Below are 20,057 nucleotides of genomic sequence, written 5' to 3'. Positions count from 1 at the left end.
GGAAGTGGATATGATCAAAGTATGTATCTAAAAATAACAAGCCTTGTCATGGATTTTGGCGTTTCCCCCCTCCCTGTTTAAAAGGCAAACTGAAGAAGATTCTTAATCTTCTAATTTAAAGTATACAAGAAATCCCACTGATTTCAGACAGATATTATGGACAGAAAGTGTAATAATAGCTATTTGGTTCTCAAAAGATTAGGTATTTCTGGGTATGAAAATAGTGTTTTGCTTGGAGATCACGCTTGGCATCCCCATGCTAGCAGATAAAAAAAGTATCCTGCAATTTGGCTATAACCTATGATAATTTTATTAGCTGGGATAGTAAACCAACAGCACAGTGCTGTTCTTCAGGATCTGAGGGGCTTATTTCAGAATAAAACTCCACTGCCTTTTTGTTTAAATTGACCGAACTTTGATGATCAGAGCTCAGCTATTCCATCAATGCATGCACGAAGTATTAATTATTTTTTTAAGCTTGTGAATTACATTTATCTTGCTTACATCCAATATTCTTTATATCTCAAAATAAGATATGTTATACCTTAAACAGAGACTTTCTCACTAGCATGGAAAGAAACATGACTCCCAGAGGTTTTTGGAACCCAAAGCTGCCACAAATCCAGATTAAGCTCAAACTGCTCTGAGCCACAGGGCAGTGTAATTTCCAGGTATATTCTGTGCTCAAGGCAGAGGAGGAAAAGGTGTAGCATGGCTGGGGATGCCACTTGAAAGAATAGCTATTTTGGAATTTGCTCAAATTCAAAATGCTACTTATGGCAGAGAGGCTAGTTGTCCAAATACTAGTGAGTATTCAAAAATATAGGACAAAACACAGGATCAGGCATCACAGGTGCTTTATAAATAATACAAACTTATAACTGCCCTCCTTTTCTAAATGACTGTGCTTTAAAATGAACTCATTTGTCAGTGTGGGTGAAATTCATTTTTCATACAGCATGAACTCGCTCAGTGAAGGGACTTGTCAGTTCCTCCTTAGGACCGACAACGAGAGCTGCTTTAAATCAGTATTTCAGTGGAGCTGACACAGTTGCCCACTTACGCCTCCTTGCTCAGTCAGAGAAATCAGTCACACGGACTCTAATTTGGGGTATTATGGCGTAGGTCTTTCAATTCAGCCGTGAGTGGCCAGCAAATTAAGCTCTATCATTTCAGTGACTGCAGTGTACAAAGGTGCAAGCCAAGAATCAACGCCCTGGCTGGAAATGGTGATTGCAATTAGACTGCAATCAGCCTGGCGGGTTGACGTGATCAAGGGCTGCTCACAGCAGGAACATGATGGACCTCCTTCTTTTGGAAGATTTTAATTTGGGGCTGCAATGAGTAGGAAGTATACCAATGGCTGGAAATTGCAAAGGCTTGGTCACTAGTTTTGCAAGCTTGGCTCAATCAACCAGAAGCGTGGAAGTGTAGAAAAAAACTGGATGGGAAGAATGAAGTGGGAAGACATTGATATAAAATGCATCATCTGTACTCTTGGCTTTATTCCTCAAGTTACACGTGTGTAGATATTCCTCTGGTCTGTCTAAGCCTTATTTCAGTCTATGAAGGAAGTGGCCTTTTGTGCTCTTGGCCTTCCCCTTCCTGGCCATTTAACAAGCCAGTCTACAACTGGTCCCACACAAGCAAAACCATGGGGTTCAGCCTATGCTATATCTGGCTTCCCAAGTACCTTGGTTCACTCTTGTTTCAGACTTGTGAAAGATTTGCAGGCATAAAATATTTTAATTTTTTCCTCCAGAGATAAAAAGCTGGCAGTATGTTTATTTCCCTGTTCATTCTCATTTGAAAAAAGTATTTCACCACAATGGAATTAAAACTTATACTGTAAATTCAAATTACATCTAAAGGATGAATTCTGATGAATTCAGGCTGCAGAAATGGATAGGAAAAACCCCTGTTGACTTTCTCTGGGGTAACATTGTACATTAGACAAAACATATGACTGTTTTTAATGCTGACTTCTCATAGCCGATTTTTTTTTTTCTGACAATCTGTTTCTATTGCGTGTATTGCTGAGTTTCTTTTCTGCTGCAATAGCGACACTTAATCCACTTTTATTTCTGAGGACTTCAATTTATGAAGATAGAAACCTAAAGGCGGTAATTTATCCTAAAAATCCTAGGTGTTTGTCTTAAAAGAGGTTGGGCGAAAAATTCCTAGAAAGCTCTGCACTAAAATATGTCAAATTTTATTCCATGGACTCAAGCTAGATCATGTACCAAAAGCAATAGTGAAACTTTGAGGGACTAATAGCAGGATTAACTGAGTCTAAAAGCAGCAAAAGATCCCTCTTATCTCAGATTATTACTTTCTCCACACTCAAAACTCCAGTAATTCATATTTAAAATCTCTCTCATTCTTCATTTCCCATAGACCAAATCTGAAATGTAAGGACTAACTGACTATGTGACTACCACCTAACAAAACAGACCAAAATTTAAAAGATCTCAACAGCAGAGCTCTTCAAATTCACAAATGTCTTTATAGACTAAGCTTCTTAAATCTTTCTGCCCTGGCTCTGCTTTAACGAAAATTATAGAAAAATACGGAACAATTTGCAGGAAGAGACTGGAAAATCCGATTCACACCATGCATCACTTTTAGCTAAATTCATATTTGATATATTAGTGCCTAGGTTTTACTGGCAGCCCATTTATAGGATTGACATGAAAGTCAACATCCCCCAGCAAGTTCAATAAAACATTAAAGCTTCAGGTAACTCAGGGAAAAGAGTATTTGTATGGCTGAAAGCAGCATAACCAAACACTAAAAGTTCCCTTTGAACTTTCCACAGGCTCTTTCAGGATGAAATGGAAAGGTCTCTCCTTTCCTTCCATTAAGGCACTCAAAGTCATGAATTTTTGAAGCAGCATTTGAAGGGTTTTACTGGGAAAGGATGCAGTGAGTGTAAACGAGGGCACTTTGGAAGAATTTCACTTGAGCATCCACTGGGTATCCTTTGCTGGCTCAGTCACTTTCAGCAGTCTCATGGACAGGGACCGTCAATCACTTTATCCCTGTATTTGAACACTGAGCAAACCCAGGAAGGATTTTCAGCCCAGCAGCCTGGCACTATCTCTGCAGCAACATTTCTCAAAAGAAAAAAGACATTTCCCTTCAGCTGCCTTTGCTTTTGACTAAAATGCCAACATTTCTTATTGGCCTTCTTTCTCATTCCCAGGAACTACAGGAGGAGGAAAACCAAAAAGGGAACATTTCCATTTATCTTCCTATTTATAAGCAATTCCTGCACCGTGGGGAGGTCCTGCCCTGACCACAGCCATCCTCACCCCAGCCCCTCTCTGAGCCCACTGCTCAGCCTCTATCTGCAGAAGTGCCAGACCACATTTAAAGCAGCTGCTTCTGCAGCCTATGTGAAAAACATCCGCCGTGAACAGTAGCTTCCTATTAGGAAGCACAGCAACCCTCTATGGAGAGATTAGGAGACTGATGGATCCTGGGCAACTGAGACTCATAACCGGCTTAGAGAAACAAATCACAGCCTTCTCAGCTGATCCATTGCTCCTGGCACTGCCAGCAATAAGCAAGCTTTGGAAGAAGCAACAGGAGAGGCAGAGAGAGGTGGCTGAAAGCAGAGCGGAGCCAAAAGTGACTTCCAATGCAGCAAGAATTTAAAGCCTACATGGAAGAAAGGAATTATGAGGTAATGATCCACAACTCCCCTTGACAACTTTATTTGTCTCTTCTCACAAACCCAGACTTTGCTGGACATGCTCTAAGGCCCACCAACATTAATGTGGACATCTCCACCCAAATCACCAAGCAAAAGGAAGGTGAAAAATTGTAATTCTCAATTTCCAGGATCACTATGACTGCAGGAAGGGGAAAAGAAAAAAGTAAAAAAAAAAAAAAAAAAAGGGACCTATCCTTGCATGGGTACTCTAGAGTCATGCACCCTGAAAGCAGAAGTAATTGCCACTAGCATTTAATAATGTTAGGGGAAAAGGGGAAAAAAAAGAAAGGGGGAAAAACAAGAATAAGTAGGCAGCTCGTCCTAAGTTCATTATAGAGTTTTTCCAAGTCTGAAAAGAGAAATTTAAGAAATGATGACACTACCACCCCTTTTGCCCCTTCCCCTGCTCTACCAAAGCAAAGTCAGCAGAGATGTGCTACACTCTGTTCCTGTGTAAAATCCAGTGGTGTCAGCTCTGCTGCCAAGGAAGGTGAGGTTCCAGCAAAGCTGCCAGATGCAATACTGAAATACTTCCTACTCTACCAGCCTTGCAGATTTTGAAGAAATGTAGCAAATAGCTGGAGGCAGCAACGTCCTCTGACGTTCCTACTACACACTCAAACTCAGCTCCTGACTACACATGAGACAGCAGCTGCTCAGTCAAAAGCTTCCTGAGGAAACCCAGTAACACAAGAATACAGCTCCGCAGCCTGCATCTGCTGCCATTCTCAAAGCAGGTACTGGTGCCTAAAGCCCTTGAGAAGAAAAGGATATAAACCAAGTTTTTGACTCATCTCTAGTGAAGATGACATGCCTGGATAGCAAAGGATAAATCAGCACTGGGAGAAGACAGACGAGGTCTCTAATCTCTCAGTTGCCAAAGTTTGGGGAGAGTGAATGTTGGTCTTCAGACTTCCACAGAAGTCAGCAAGTTCATCACTCCATCAATCTTCCAGCACTGTAACCAGCCAGAGGCAAGGTAAACTGTGCAGGGAAGGGTTTTGTGGGAAAGAAACAAAAAAGAAGAGGTAAATAGAAGTAGCAGCAATTACAGGACTATCAGAAAAAGCACCTGGAATCAACTCAGCTATCATTTTGTGCTCTTGCCATCAACAATTTAAAGTCCTACAGTGCAAACATTAGGGAGCTTTAACATTACCCCATCATCACCTCTCAAAACAGTTATGAGAGACACACTGAGCCTCTAAACTACATTCAGTCTTCCAGTAATGACTGAAGTGCAGAGTTATTCTTGGGGATTAACACCTGCCTGAATGGTGCTTCAGGCTCCGGAAGGGACACTTGCCAGTGACTAATCTCTGGAAAATCTCTATGGCCATTAGTAATACCAGGAGGGAAAACCAAAAATAGTGTTTTGCTGCATTTTTTTTATATTGGACACACAAGGTGTTTTTCTATTGATGTAAACAGATACTGGGATCAGGACCCAGGCTGTTATGAGATACCCCCTGAAGAGCCTCCAGGAGAGGAGAGGTAGACTCTACACACAGCTTGTGCTGAGGGAACCTCTTGGACAGCTCCCAAGTGCCCGACTGAGATTTTAAGCACACTACACCCTTGGTATGTTTGTTTAGTTTCTAGTATTTGTTACCTTGAAGTCCATGTTTGTCCATTTGCCATGTATCCACAGCAACCGATGCAAAATACATATTCTTCACAAATAAAAAGGATGGCACCTTCCACATGCCCCTGGAGGCTGGGATTGCCAGAAACTGTGCAGCCCCAGGTAGCAGATGGAGGCCCTGAGCTAATGAAGCATTTAAGCACATCTTTAACTAATTTTAAGCACAGGAATAGTCCCGCTGTATCTCTAACTGGCCATTCCCCTTTGCTTCTAGATAACCTTTTAATGTTCCAAAACGGATCATGCTCCATTCAGAGCTACGGGATTTGATCCAGGAGAAGCACTCCTACTGCAATTATATTCAGCTCCCAAATTCTGGAAAAATCTTGGGCAGAAATGAGAGAAGGAGGAAGGGGATATTGAAGGTTTTCGAGGAGCTAGAGGCTCTGCCTCTGGGTACAGTTTATTCTGACCAGGCTATTGACTGGTATTAATTCTCAGTGGCCTGTGTTCACTATGCAAGTCATTTGGCTGTCGGCACTGGGTGCAGAGACAGCAACCTGGCAATGGCAGAGCAGCTGCGCGCGTTGCAGCGGACAGATGGCGAGGATGCAGCTCGATTCTCTCCTCCATATATTTCCCTCTCATAATTTTCTTTCCTCCAGCCCCCACCTCAACTCTTTTGGTGGTGGGAGGGAGAGCTACTTGGACCTCCATATGCTGGAAAAGCCAATTAAATGTGCCTTCTAATTACTTCTCGAGTCTCTGTGCTAGCAATCCGTCCTCACCCCAGACAGATGGCAACTGGTGCTGCACAGCTGGCCTGGCACCAGCAAGGCCAGTGGATGAACAGCAGGCAGGTGTGATGCTGGTCTGGCTTGCCAGCTGCAAAGAAATCCAGGAAGAAAACCCAGCCTACTGGCAGAGCAGAGCATGATTAGGAAGCCTTTCTGCAGGATGGCTGGCAGCTTAGTAAGAGAAAAATCTAATATACGCATGTCCATTAAAGACTTAGACCATGCCAGTTGACACTGGGCATTTATCAGAGGGCTGAAGAAGGCTGTAGACTCCTCACTGGTGTTGGCTCTAGGTATCTTCTAACTTCAAAGATTTCTCTCCAGTCTTATTTATTATTAACCTAGAAAGTGTATACATATATATATGGTCATTGTACAGCTAGAATACAATGTCACTTTGTCACCAATCATGGCACAGCTTTGTCCCAGCCTGCCACTGTTTAATGTGTAAAAACACAAAAGCCTCAAGACCATCTTGAGGGCCAAACTGGTATCAGCTGAACTGAAGAGAAACATCCTTACTACAAAAATAAGGGAAAAAAAGGAACCCTGATTCATCAATAAAAAACCCCTGAAACTTCTTCCCCATTTTCTTCCACTTGGTAAAAGCAGTGAGTTATCCTGGACTACCCAACTGGTCTCCAAATTGGCTAAAGATCTACACAACTTCAAACTTTTTAAAGTAAGATTAATTTCATTTTGGGTGGTGGTGTCTTTCTCTTCCCCATTTTAATTTGTCACGTTGTCCTGAGAGGCTTTCACTCTCATGTCTTCATTTTTCCACGACTGCCGAGATATTTACACGTGAATGGATGGGTTTGTCTCCAGCAAAGGAAGAGTTACCACCTGCTGAGAGACCACAGGCAGCCCGCCACCTGCACAGCACACTGTCAGCTTTGGGGAGCATATACCAAGACACTTGGACAGAAAACCCACTCATAAATGAAAGCCTGAGTGTTGGCCTCTCACCAGGCAGAGGAGAGGAAAGGAGCTGCTAGACAAACAATACTGGGCAATTTAGAGATGAACATTTTGCAGACTAACATGTTAACCAGGCTCAGAGGAACACTCCAGTTCTGCACAAACACAACTGCTGTACTAGCATTAAATGGATTTATTTACACCAGTCTAAGCTTCTGCTTAGATAGTGTCACACTGTGCAAACAGATCCCTTTGCAGACGCAAGTGGGAGGGTTAAAGCAGTCCCCAGGTCCAGCCACCCCTCCTGGCTGGGGTAGAAGGAGGAGCAGCCACACTCAAGCATCTCCTATTCAAAGTTTAAGCTGAGCTTTCTGATTTTGCCTGGAGTGGGGTAGGGAGTGCTCACACAGTCTATTCTGCTAAGCAGACACATGCAAGACTAAACTGCTGGCAGAGGGGCAAGGGTAGCATCAAACAGCTGGGGCAAAGGGGGCCTCTCCATATTTTAACTGGAAACAGCAGTTTGCAAAGAGGATGGCAGTGCAGCAACTTTGCTTTACCTGAGGCATCCAGCAAAACCCTCAATGCAGTGGTCTGCGGGTGCAAGGAGAACACAAACCTACAACCTTTTTTAATGCTGTATCCACAACCCTTCTGTAAGCAGGTAACAATCCTATGCAATTAAAGGAGTCATTTAAAACCTGAACAAAACTTCTTCTTCAACAAAAGATTACACAGCTGGAGAATTTTCCATGAAAACAAAGGAAACACTGGAGATACTCCAGTATCACAAATAATTGAAGGGCAACATGATTTAGATTTCAGATTCAGCAGCACAACACAACCAGAGCTACACGTGAAACCAGATTTTGGGAAATCTTATGAAAACTCTGCATTCCAATAGCAAAAGTTAGGTGATAACCAAGGGGAAGGAAGAGTGTGGTTATCAAGGCATACCATGGAGTTTGTTAAATCTGTGCTGGTGGGTAATACCAGTTGGTAATTGCTTTGATGATGAATTTACCTGGAATCTTGCTTGCCACTGTTCTGCACTATAGAGACACAATCATGTGCATAGCACTTATAACGGAGAGAGGCTTTTGCCAGGGCCACAGTATTTACACTGGAGTCAAGTAAAAAGAAAAAATATGCAAAAAAAACTTCCCCCCCAAAAAAAAAACAAATCAGAAGAGAGATCCTGAAGAGTGATGGCCTGCTTTGGCAGCCCTTACCTTCACCGAGTAAGAAACAGGCACTTACAACGGGGAGTAACCACAAGCTGAGGCACGTAGCCGGGTGGGTGACGCTGAACCTATCTCAGCCGGTGTCTCTCACCTTCACCAAATGCTATCGCCCAATCTCTGCTGAGTTAGCGGCGCTCCTCCACTGTCTCGCAGCGGGCCAGAGAACAATGCTGGAGAGCTGCCAAGGCTTCAGATGCAAAGAGAACGGAGAGAGGGAAACCCCCAAGAACCAAACCCGAAAGCTGCTTGAGAGACTGCACAAGCCTAAGCATTGTTTCTCAGACTTTTTTTTTTTACTCGGGGAAAATGCTCTCTGAGCTTCAAGGGCAACTGCACCTCAATAAAAATTAACTACAAGTGGGCCAATTTTTCCTCTAAGCTTTATCAAGAAGGATTAATCTACAAAATAGCATGAACATAGTTGTATTTACGGATTTTGAATTATTGTTTGCTGGGGTTTTTTTTTTTTTTTCATTATTCTCAAATTATGGAGCCTCAGTCATAGACTCACAGATCAAGATCTGACTGAGGTAGGTGCTGTGGGAAGGCAGCACAAAAAAAAGATAATTAAGCATAAGCAAAATCAAAAGCATATGTTCTCTCAGGATATGTTCTAGGCACAATCAGTCATGGGTAACTAAGGAGTAGCAAAAGCATTTCCACATAATCTCATAGCAGCAAGCCAGACGACTCAAAAAATTCCTCATTTCCCTTCATTTTCAAACGACAACAGAGAAAAAGGCTTTTACAAGATGCCACAAAAGGCTGGTGGACTCCATTTGTTTCACACAGAGTTGGCATCTGACTCTGAATACTGAAGACCTCACCGAGGTGACTACAATGCAGCAGCCCCCAAGGAAAGATGCCCTGGGTCACTGCTGCTCCATTCCCCACACAGAGTCAATGTGGCTTTTTTTACTCCTCAGCACTCTATTTAAAGGTAATTAAAAATTACTTCCCTGCCTCAGATTTAATTCTGAAGCATCAGAAGAAGCTGAAAGCCTACTATTAATATTATGCGACTGCTATAACATCCTGGTTTTTCCCTTCCATTTGTTTACCTTGTATATATACACCAGGAATGTCTTGGTATTTCTAAAATATTTGTGGGATGCTGTTTGGTAGCTCTCATCTGTTAATTAAAGGGTAGGAGAAGAAAGACACTCTAAAAAGTTAGCTTCTGATATGGTAGTGATGCTCAAGGATGTGAACAAAATACACAAACAAGCACGATCCTCAAAAGTGAAAACCAAAATCAAAGACAGGGCAATGCTCCCTTCCCCACAGTCCCCCAAGTGCATTTTCTTCAATGATGGAGCAGTCTGCAGGCAGGCCTTCAAGAGCTGAAATACTATGCTGCCTTTCTGAGATTGTGGGGTTTGGCCAGAAGGCTACAGGTTTTGCTAAAGAAAGAAATGCAAGAGCCCCTCTTGCCTTGCAAACTTACTGTGGTCATGGAGACTTACAGGCTGTGTTGGATCTGACTTTCTATTAGGAAAAAAAATATCAAAAAGAAAGAAAGAAGGGCATAAGCCCATTTGTCTACCTTTTGCAGTAATTATAATGTCTTGAACACCTTGGTCAATTCCTCCTTTTTACATGCTTTTACCAAACTTGACTTCCACCTTGGGAAAAGGATGATAAAAAGGAGGCAGTGAGAGGCTGGAAGAGAACACCAATCTCCTGGAAAATGAGAGATTAACACAGATGCCTTTGTGTTACCAGAAAACACACAATGAAACGTGACAGCGGAGCGCACTGCCAGGGAGCCATGGGAGCACAGCAAATAAGCCACTGCAGCAGTCAGATAGAGAACACACATCCCCAAGATGGGGATTTTGGATTCGGGGAAAAAGCTCTGCTTGTTTCTATTTCAATACAAATGTTCTCTGTGGGACCAGAAGACTTTCCAGGCTTGGTATGCCCCTGTAAGAGGAAGGCTCTTCTCCCAAGAAGGGGTTAGCCAGACCAGCTCTTATAAAATAAACAGCTGGGATATTGCCCTAAGGGTCAAATACAAAGGGGTTTTGGTGGCTGAACCAGAATTAACTGAAATGAAGACCAGATTTCTGCTCTCTGGCAAGGGTAGTGGCTTGATTCACTGAGTTTGTGAACTGCTTGAGCTTCAGGGTGACTTCACGTGGCCCAGGTTTTCCTGAGAGGGAGAAGAGAAAACTGGAAGGTCACTTCCCTTCTGTCCTCGTTGCCTGCTGCCACTGTCCCCCACTGAACAGCCCTGCAGGGACAAAGCACAAGGACATCAAGCAGTGCTGCACCCAACATCCACCTTCCACTTGGGTACCAGGGAGCTGCACTGCATCTCACTCAGATGTACTGAGGTACAACAGGGCTGGCAAACCTCCATCCAACCCCAAAGTTATTCCATGCATAGAGGCTGCAAGCACTCTGCTGCTACAAGCAAGCCATAAGTACCAAGATTTGTTTGCAACAGCTCTGGACTCACCATTCCCAGACACCTCCTGCCACCACCCAAAGCAGCACAAGCCATTTGGCTCCCTCTCATTAAACAAAAACCGTAATGAATTAAGAACTAAACCGAGTGCTGGTCTGAAAGGGACCTGCATTACTAGCATGCTAAAGGTAGGAAGACAGGGGCTTTGCTGTAGAGTCAGCAAAACAACAAGGTGTTTTTAAAACATAAGCAAAGTGAGTTTGTGACAAGTTCTCTGTGACTTTGGGCACCTGACCAAGGGCACCACCAACTTTCAGCTTTATTCCAGCACACCACACTGTGCTCCTCAGAGGTAAGAGCTGTCTTCAAATGCCATTAAATCCACTGTTATTTCCTGTTCCTTAATCTATCAGTTTAATAAATGTGCTCCATTACTGTCTCATTTGTAGAGGCTGGCAGCAGACTGTGCAACACAGCAGATGCATGAGTTTAAAGAAAAGGCAGTGTGGGGGGGGAACCTAAGCAAATGGCTTTTATTTGCTTATATCTAGGATCTCTGAATGTGCGCATGGAATTACGGGGGCCAGCCTAAGCAGTAGCAATGGTTACCTAAGCTGTCCATGCCCCTCCAGGAGCAGTTCTCCTAATTACTGTGGCCAACCCAAACCACAGCACACCACAGAACACTTCTAGACTTTATATGGGATCACACAGTGGTAGGGAGTTGGGTAGTACCCAAAGATCAAACCACAGGAAATCCTGCCCCACATTACATAAATATTGCTTAGTAGGACTTGTGGATAAAAAGTGATTCTGAGCTGTTCACGATTCTGCCAGACACATCTCACCATGCTTTGGAAACCTCAGGATGCAGGGGCAGGAACCCCAACAGATGTGCCAGCTGTTTCACTGTTCTTCATGACTACGTAGCACTTCTCACATTCCCTGTGAGAACATGAAGCCAGGAGCCTCAAAGGATACAACCTGGCAGCACAAAGCCACCTCCATCCTTCCCAGCACCTGCTGGTGATGGGATCACTGCACAGATGCTGTCCCATGGTCTGGACGTGCCTTCTCCTGGATTAGGAGAACGGCAAGCCCCATACGCTTTCTCCACCAGCTGCGCCAATACAAGAAAGGCATCATCTTAGCTACCTGGTGTGTCTTTTCAGGAGTCACACACCACATAATGTCTCACACAAGGTTAGAGATGGCACTAGGGACAACATAGTGCAAAATGTGCAGAGCAGTGGCTTTTGTTTTAAGGGCAGTGAGTCAGCCTTCATGCTGGGTTCGTGCTGGCACAACACTGTGCCTCTGCACGTGTATCTATATGTGGCTGTGTACACACAAGTGCCTGTATGGAAAACAAAAAAAAGTAACCAAGGAATGCTTAGAAAAGAGCCTAGTTCAGTTAACTGCCCTGACATCTCCAAGCTCTGCCTCTGAACCTCTGCTGTCTACAAAATCACACTCCAGGCTGTAGTCTTCAAAGGGTACAGACTGCTCCACTTACAGTAGTTTGCGCTCAGCAATGCAATGATTTGTAATTTCAATGTTCTTTTATCATGATTTTTGTCATCACAGATTTTAAGACCTACAAGGAACCTCTCTAGTTTGACCATTCGTGGGGGAAGCAGAACACCTTTCTTTCCAGGATAGCATTGATAACAGAGTATCTTCATTTCTAGTAGTGGTTTTCTACTCCTGCTGTCTAACACTGAATGGAGTAGCTGTAGAAAGAAGGCAAGCAAACACAACAAAGAATAGGAGGAGCACATTTAGCCTAAGCATTCATCAGACCTTTTGCTTGAACAGAGGAAAAGCAAGGCCAAGAAGAAAGGAGAGAGCATCACATTTTTGCCTAAGCACTCTGATGAAAGGTAGGCTTTAGAAACTTTAATTCTTTACAGCTTCCAACAAGCGCAGGGCAATAGTGCTGCTCAGTTTTAAACTCTTTTCCCTAGGCTGGAAATTTGCTTTCTAGGATATCTAAATGCTGCTAATGTGGCAACTGAGAGTCTGGAGAGGTCGGAGTACAGATCAGTGAAGAGGAATCTCCCTCATTTAGTCATAAAAAGAAAGTGTTAATGTACAGGACTGGCACTGCAATTTGTTTTGTGTTCTCACTCTGCCTAGCAGAGGGTGGTCTTAGTTTTTCAACCCAAGGATTTAAAGGGAGGAAAAAAAAATAAAATCACCAATAAACAATAGATACTAAGGCAGATAAATGAGGGAGTGGAGCTATTTGTTAAATAAGCATGACAAAGGCTACCAGAATTAGCATCTACAGGATTTTCCATATGCTACAAAATAATTATGAGGGCCAGGATTAAAATACGAACGATTAAGAAAACTTCATGAGAATTCAAGAAAGATCTCAATGTATTTAGGGGGAGATAATAGCTCTGCAATTCAGCTGCGTCTCTCATTAAACATCGTTAAAAACTCCATGAAAGGGAAATGAAGTTAACTGAATTTAAATCCGCCAATAAATATTCTTTGGGATACTCTTTTCCCAGTAAAAGGGTAAAAAGGGATGATGCCAGCAGTGTATTACCAACGTTAAAAACTTGACTCTAAAAACAGCAAAGGAAAGAGCACTTTACTACACACGAGTATAAACCTGGCATCTTGTTGTTGGCTGAGACCATTCTTCAAATTAAATCTTTGGGTAAACCTTGAGAAATCCTTAAAGACTTAACAAGGTACACACAGTGCTGTAGATGGGAAAAATTTATCTTCTAACTTGCATTAATATTTTCTGTCCTGTCTGGAAGTCATACAAACACATACTCAAGCCTGAGTATCGCCAGGAAATTGTTTAATAATGATTAATGAACAAAAGTCATGCAGAATAAAATGGAAAATGGACTCTCGCTGCAATTATACACCACAGAATTAATTTGGGAAGCATGCTGTAATGCCAAATTCAATCCATGCAAGCAAATCTCACAAGTTTGGGCCAACATTTGGCTTCTTATCTGAACTTTCCAAGTTGCTTCTCAGTTATGCCAAACTGGCTTGGATATTTTATGAGAATAAGCTCTCTCTCAAATTTTCCAATACTTCCTGTCTTCAGGGATGCCAGAATTACCACAAGAATGTCTTTTTCCTGGCACTTTGAATGGGACTGAATCAGACCTCACCGATAGGATACACTACAGGATATTTACACCAGGAACGTTGGTTTATTTAGCAGTAGAGGTTTTGTTATGCCAAGCCAACCCAATCATCTGTTTGGTCTGATAATCTGCTGAGAGTGGCTTTTGCCTAGTCCTCCACAGCAAAAATTAAAAACACAAAAACAAACCAAAACCAACCAACCAACAAACCCACCACAAAAAACTGCAGAACAAACAAGCAAAACCCATGACCACAAAGTCACGGTGACCACCAGTGGAGCAGTCAGAAGTGAATTAAGACTCTCTGTATGTAATCATTAGTGACCATACTTTAAAAAGTAATTGATACTATAAACCAAAGTCACACCTATAAACTAATGCAGACAGCAGTGGGTGTTCTTCTTACAAGGAGAATTGGATGCAAAATTAATTTACTCAGTGAAACCAATGAAAATCACCAGTCCAACAAGTTTGCTGGTATCTCCCTAGATCAAGATATAAATAGTTAATTGAAGGAAGAGAAGAGGCCCTCCATTGTTCCTTCAGAGAGCCCTGAAAGAATATTTTACAGAAAGAAAAGTTAATTTAGTGGTGAAAAGAAAACCAGCAGTACTGGCGTCCACAGGGGCTGGATGAGCACATTCGAGCTGGGCTAATGCACTTCCTGGAACACAGCTTAACTTCTCTCAAATTTCTGATTTCCTTTCCAATCAAGATAATAAAAATTCACAGCCTCTTTTTTTCTGAATTTCCACTTCAAATGGACAATGCAGGAAGTAAAAACCTGGTACCAAGTCGGCAGATGAGGAAATTTTGGGACTCAAGTTACACTTAAAGAAAGGAGAGTCATCCTTAAGCCAGTGCTGTAAATGTTTATCAGTATTTTTCCTGCCTGCCCTCCAATAAACCGTTCACACTGAAGATAGCCAAACTGCCTCCAATTTTTAAAGCAGCCGCTATGAATCAGAATAAAAATATTCCTCCCTAACTAGCAACAACATACCCTCTTGGAGCACTTATAACTCCACCTGCTCTGCAGTAAGAGCATGTCTAATTTATACAAACTCCAGTTTATTCTGGGATACAAGAAATCCAGTGAAGGAAAGATTCTAAGTTAAGACACCAAACCACCCGGGAGAGGTATGTTATCGTGCTATCTATCACACATCATACTACACAGTGGTGTCTTTAATCAGACTTTTCACAAACTGACCCACCTCATATAGGAAGAGAGGAACAGGACAGTATCACCAGTATGCAGTAACACCATAAAACTAATTAAGTTCAAAGTTGCAAACTCTTTATACTCTTGGAACCACACTCTAAAAAACACCTTAATCCCAAAGAAATTGCTTAAACCCAAACATAAGCAAACATGAGATCTTGGACTGAAGCACTGCTAGAGCTGATCCAAAGCAGCAGTCTCTGCCCAACTGTGGTGCGTTCTGGATCCTGTCCCTCGGCCCTTCTAATCTGTGCATTGCCTTCAACTTCAGCAGAGTTGCACGCCCCTTTGAAGTTGCTCTTCGTATTTCAGCAAGTATGCAATGCTGTGCCTATTGCAGGACTCAGTAATACCTCTTTCTTTTTTTCCCCCTGATAATGCCTGGAACTTAGAGCAGGAAAACACCCCTGAGCCTGTTGCTTTCTAGCTTTTCCTCAGAAGAATTCAACATTGATCCAAGGACACAAAAGAAGAGAGTCAATGTAAACCAAACAATATTTCTAGTCCGGCCTGTTGTGCTCCCCACAGGAAAATGTCTTCTATCACATCCCTTCTCCCATCCTCCCTTGCATGTGACCAGAAATGCATCTGAGACGCTATAGCATTCATTTTACAAAATAACAGCGTGCATTTCAGCTACCAGCAAGATAAGCATTCGTATTTTCCTGGATCACAGGCTCCTATGAGCTAAGGACGGAATAAGATCTATTAATTCATCCAGTCCATCTCCCTCCCCTACAGGGATAGAATCCAAGTGAGCAGAGAATGACTCTGTCCCTTGCAGCAGACCACACAGAGGAGTTGAGAAGTTGACTCACAGCAGAGGAGTTGGCCTGCCAACTAAAGAGCCTTGTACCTCCACCCTAATTCATGGGCACAGTTCAGTAAGGGGAGATGTGATCCTGAGCTGCCAACCCTGCAGGACATTTTCCAGGGTGTTCCACAAGCTTTACAAAACCCCAACCAACACTGCTACCAGCATTTTTTTCATGGAAGGTTATTCAGCTTCATCCCATCATGAAGCTTTTATTGATATTCAAGTTACCTTCTCTTTTGCAGCCCGTTAAGTCTAATTACATCCTCTTGCAAAGGCTAAGTGATTATCCCTTGAGTACCCACACCTGAAATTGTTGGTATCTTTGCTTCTTAGATTATCTACCTCTATTAAGCCCTTTTAATCATTCATTTTAATCCTCAGAAATCAGTTCCTTCGCCCTCCTCATCAGCTCTCTCCCTTCCCTCTCAGGCTTCCAAAGGGCAGGTAGGTGTCCTATATTTAAGCCAGGAAGGCAGACGCATCCACACTGCGCATGTAAAGCCTGCTATTCTTCCATTTGTAACTGGGATATCACGGACAACAGAGCTGCCTTGTATTACTGCTTCACTGCAGCAGCCACGCCTGACCACAGGCCCTTGATCTGTTTCAGCCCCGTGACTTTGCGTGTGCTCTTTCACACCCAATACACACGTTAACCTGTAATCCATTTCATTTTCCTGCTCCAGCCCCTCAGTCTCCTCGGATTGTTCTGCACCATCACTCTGCCTGCAGAGGGACATTTCACTGCCAGTAACTGTAGGCACCAGAGTTTTACACGTGAAAAGGCAAAACCCATCGAGCTCTTCTGATGCCTTTCGTGTTCTTTCCTCGGTTGTCATCATCCTGGCTTCTCCATCACGCCACCAATGAGCATAAATACGTTTTATTCCCGTACAGGAGACGCATCACCAAGTTGCTCCAAAAAGAGCTGCTGCTTTGTCTGCTCGCACCAGCGGCATAAAGGGTACCTCCCTGGTGACACCCAATATCTTTCAGATCACAACTGCGCCCCGAACCACTCGTCGGCCTCCCAAGCAGATTGAATTTCAGCCCAAGCAACACAAAGGAGTATATTGTGGCTGGCTGACGTGCAGGAAGGGATTTGGGGTTTACAGTTCCTGCGAGTCTTCCAGCAGTCACAGGGTAATGTGACAGAAAGTAAACATCTTTCAAATGAAATAGCTCAGAATAAAATTGATGCCCCATTTTTTTCCTGCACCTGCCTTTGTTTCAGATCTCCAATCGTTACAAGCAACAATATTCAACTCAATTGTCCGAGGGAGGGAATGCCCGGCACCGTTATGTGGCGTCTTCCCAGTTAGCTGTCAGGTTTTGTTTAGCATTCTGCGCCGGTCCTAGTTTGGCTTGCCTGCAAATTTTAAATGCAAATGTATTTGCGGGGTGGCATGAGAGAACAATATCAGAATTTTACCTCACACCACAGCTCCATTCGACTCCCTTTCCCTCCCTTCCATATACACAGATTTTGCAGCTACTGCAGAAAAGGCTTAAACAAGAAAATCTTCACCTATTATTTTTTCCTATTGAAAGACTTCCCCTGGTCCTTCTGCTTCAACAGACCTAAACCACAGTTTAAATAATGCTTTAAAATCCCTACGACTCCAACTTGAGATGTAGGGCAGGCAAGCAATTTCTTTAATAGCAGGGAGTAACAGCACTTAATTCAAATCATCTCCATACAGTGTTTTCCACCTTCCAAGGGCTAGATATGCACTAGCTAATTAATCACTGTTGTCTCCACACCCCCGGACTCGCCATTCTTAGCCTAAGAAACCAGAGGGAAAGCAAACACCACCGAGAGGAAGTGCTTCTGGACAAGCATTCATCATTTTCATCTCCTCTTTGCACTCAGTGTCCGAGTCCCAGGCCACAGATGTGAGCAGATCATTACCAGCTCTCATAATTCAACAGTTCCTTGAAAGGCTGTGGCCAGGGCTAGCAGAGAAGCAAGTTTTTCATTGACCTCAATATGAGGGCATTTACCTAGCAGTGATGTTGAAACACTTTATATGCTGTTGAGCGATCAGAACCAGACCCAACCATGTTTTTTCTGGTGCAAGGATGCTCCAGCCCACACGTGAGACCAACCACTTGTGTAAATCCAGGCACAACATGCAAACAGCTCAGCAGTTTGCACTGAGCTACATGAGATCAGAATATGTTCTAGAAATTATAGTGCCACTACTGTGGAGCAAAAAACCTCCAATTTTCCCTTTAAAGAACAGCTTTTTGGTTTGCATTTGTGGTTTATTATCATGCAAGTGTGCAATACTTTAACGGAAAATAAAGAAGTAGGCCAGAAGGTCAGCAGGTATGAATGGTCAGAGCCTTTAGCGCTGGACCAATTTACCTTGCTGTGGTTAATATCCATTACAATATGTAACTCTATTGTTGAAACGGGAAATGCTATTTTTAGCCATTACCTATTATTTTTGCTCAAAGATTAAGTGCCACTTACACTTCTATTACCAATCTTGCATTTTATCGTGTGTATTTATGGAACCGTTCATTAATCCTGCTGGCTTTTACACTGAAAAAAAAATAAAGTAATTTTACTGGCTTTCTTCATTGTGGCTACATTTTACAACTATAATTCTATCTGTCAAAAAAATTAAAAGGAAAGGCCTCTAGAATGGAAATAGGGGGAGGTATGACTGTGACCCAAGGATCAGATGTTTTTAAGTGCTCAAGACTTGATTTTCTTAAGTGCTGAATACTCAGCACTTGGCTTACACAGATTCATTTCCCTCAAGGTCCCCCACCTCTGGATAAAAAAGTTGGAGAACTGAAAAGAACGAACCAAAAATCCAGCAATTTATTCTGGAACTTAAACACAAGCCTAGGAGTGTTCAAAATCTGGCTCTGACTTGACTGATGAGTACTTTTGGAAATTCCTCTTACACTGTCTGCTTTGCAGTGTCTTTTTTACTGCGTACCCACTGGGAACATGCCTTAATTCCATATTCCTTCCAGAGTCTTCCCCTAATCAGATTATTAATGAGAAAAAGAAAGATGAAGCATTAAGTCATTCAATCAATGGTGTACATTATAAATATGAAATCCCTGTCAATACATGTTTCATAGTAAGTCACGTATTAATAGACTACCATAAAGAAACTAGAGTTACATTCATCTGACTCCCAGAACTAAGATTTAGAAACGCTATGCTTTGGCTACAGAAGAAGTTGTGAACAAAGAAGAGGCAGCACCGCAGCTCTACATTTGACTATGCACTAGGTGCCCAGTGTGTCCATTATTCTACAGCTGGCCTACACAGAACTGTTTCTTTTATTCAAATTTTAAGAAAGCTACCTAATCATCACCCACTATCCTTCTTTCCTAAAAGTGAATAGGTGTGTGAGACAGAAGAAATGAAAAGCATTTCTTTTAAATGAACCATCAAAATTTAGATTTAGATCTGTCTTTCCATTATTAATCAACATGCTGGTAAATGCAAAAACGGATTGTTTCCTGTAGTTTAAAATGAAATGCTTAAAGTACATTGGCTGGAAATTATGAACATTAGAAAACCTAAATAATTTCCTCGATCCTTTTTCTAAGGCAGTCTCTCTTGTTGCTTCTACAAAATTAAAATGCTGGCACACATCCAACTTAATATATTCTCAAAGAAAACGAAGACACGAGACCTTTACCAACGATCACTTAGGAGCTGCCAAAATTAACAGCAACCGCACGCACACACAGACACACACACAAACTGAAACGGACAAGCCCATCTTCTGCAAAAGCTAACCAAGATTATACACTTCAGGGTGGAAACGTGCAAAATCATTCTGCTGAAAAAAAAAAATAAATCTTACTCATGCATATAGATCTTACTTGCGTGAATAAGGCTTACAGCAGTCAACCCACAGGAATCACATTTAGAGTCAACTCCAGTTACCTGAGAGAGCTATTTCAGACTGTAAAAAAAGGAGATAAGTGTCTGCACGAATACTCATTTAACATTCACGTAGTGTGCAAAAACTGCGAGCCCAAGGTCTAGAATTTGCAGAAATCATCTAACGGGCTTACGAGGACTGTCTTTTATCGCACTTCACGGGAATAAACAAAGCCGGGAGCCCCTCTCAGACCACGGAGCCCATTCCTCTTCTGACCCATATCACTGGAAACCCTTGACCCTTAGGTGGCAAGAGGGGTCCCCGGAGCCGCCTCCAAACCCCAGCTACC

The 20,057-nt window shown here is 42.6% G+C and overlaps 1 protein-coding gene across 1 annotated transcript in view; it reads right to left on the bottom strand.

Annotated features, from left to right (window-relative positions):
* Window positions 1-19,769, bottom strand: part of PRR5 (proline rich 5 (renal)) — a gene marked incomplete at its 3' end in the record, with an annotated part of 52,620 nt that extends 32,851 nt beyond the window's left edge. Inside the window, exon 1 of the mRNA XM_010185812.1 lies at window positions 19,707-19,769. The remainder of the gene's footprint in view (window positions 1-19,706) is intronic.
* Window positions 19,770-20,057: the final 288 nt, after the last annotated feature.

Source organism: Mesitornis unicolor, unplaced genomic scaffold, assembly GCF_000695765.1.
Source record: "Mesitornis unicolor isolate BGI_N332 unplaced genomic scaffold, ASM69576v1 scaffold18710, whole genome shotgun sequence".
Lineage (NCBI taxonomy): Eukaryota > Metazoa > Chordata > Aves > Mesitornithiformes > Mesitornithidae > Mesitornis > Mesitornis unicolor.
Note: the sequence above shows the minus strand (reverse complement) of the source record. Positions and strands in the feature narration are given on the sequence as shown.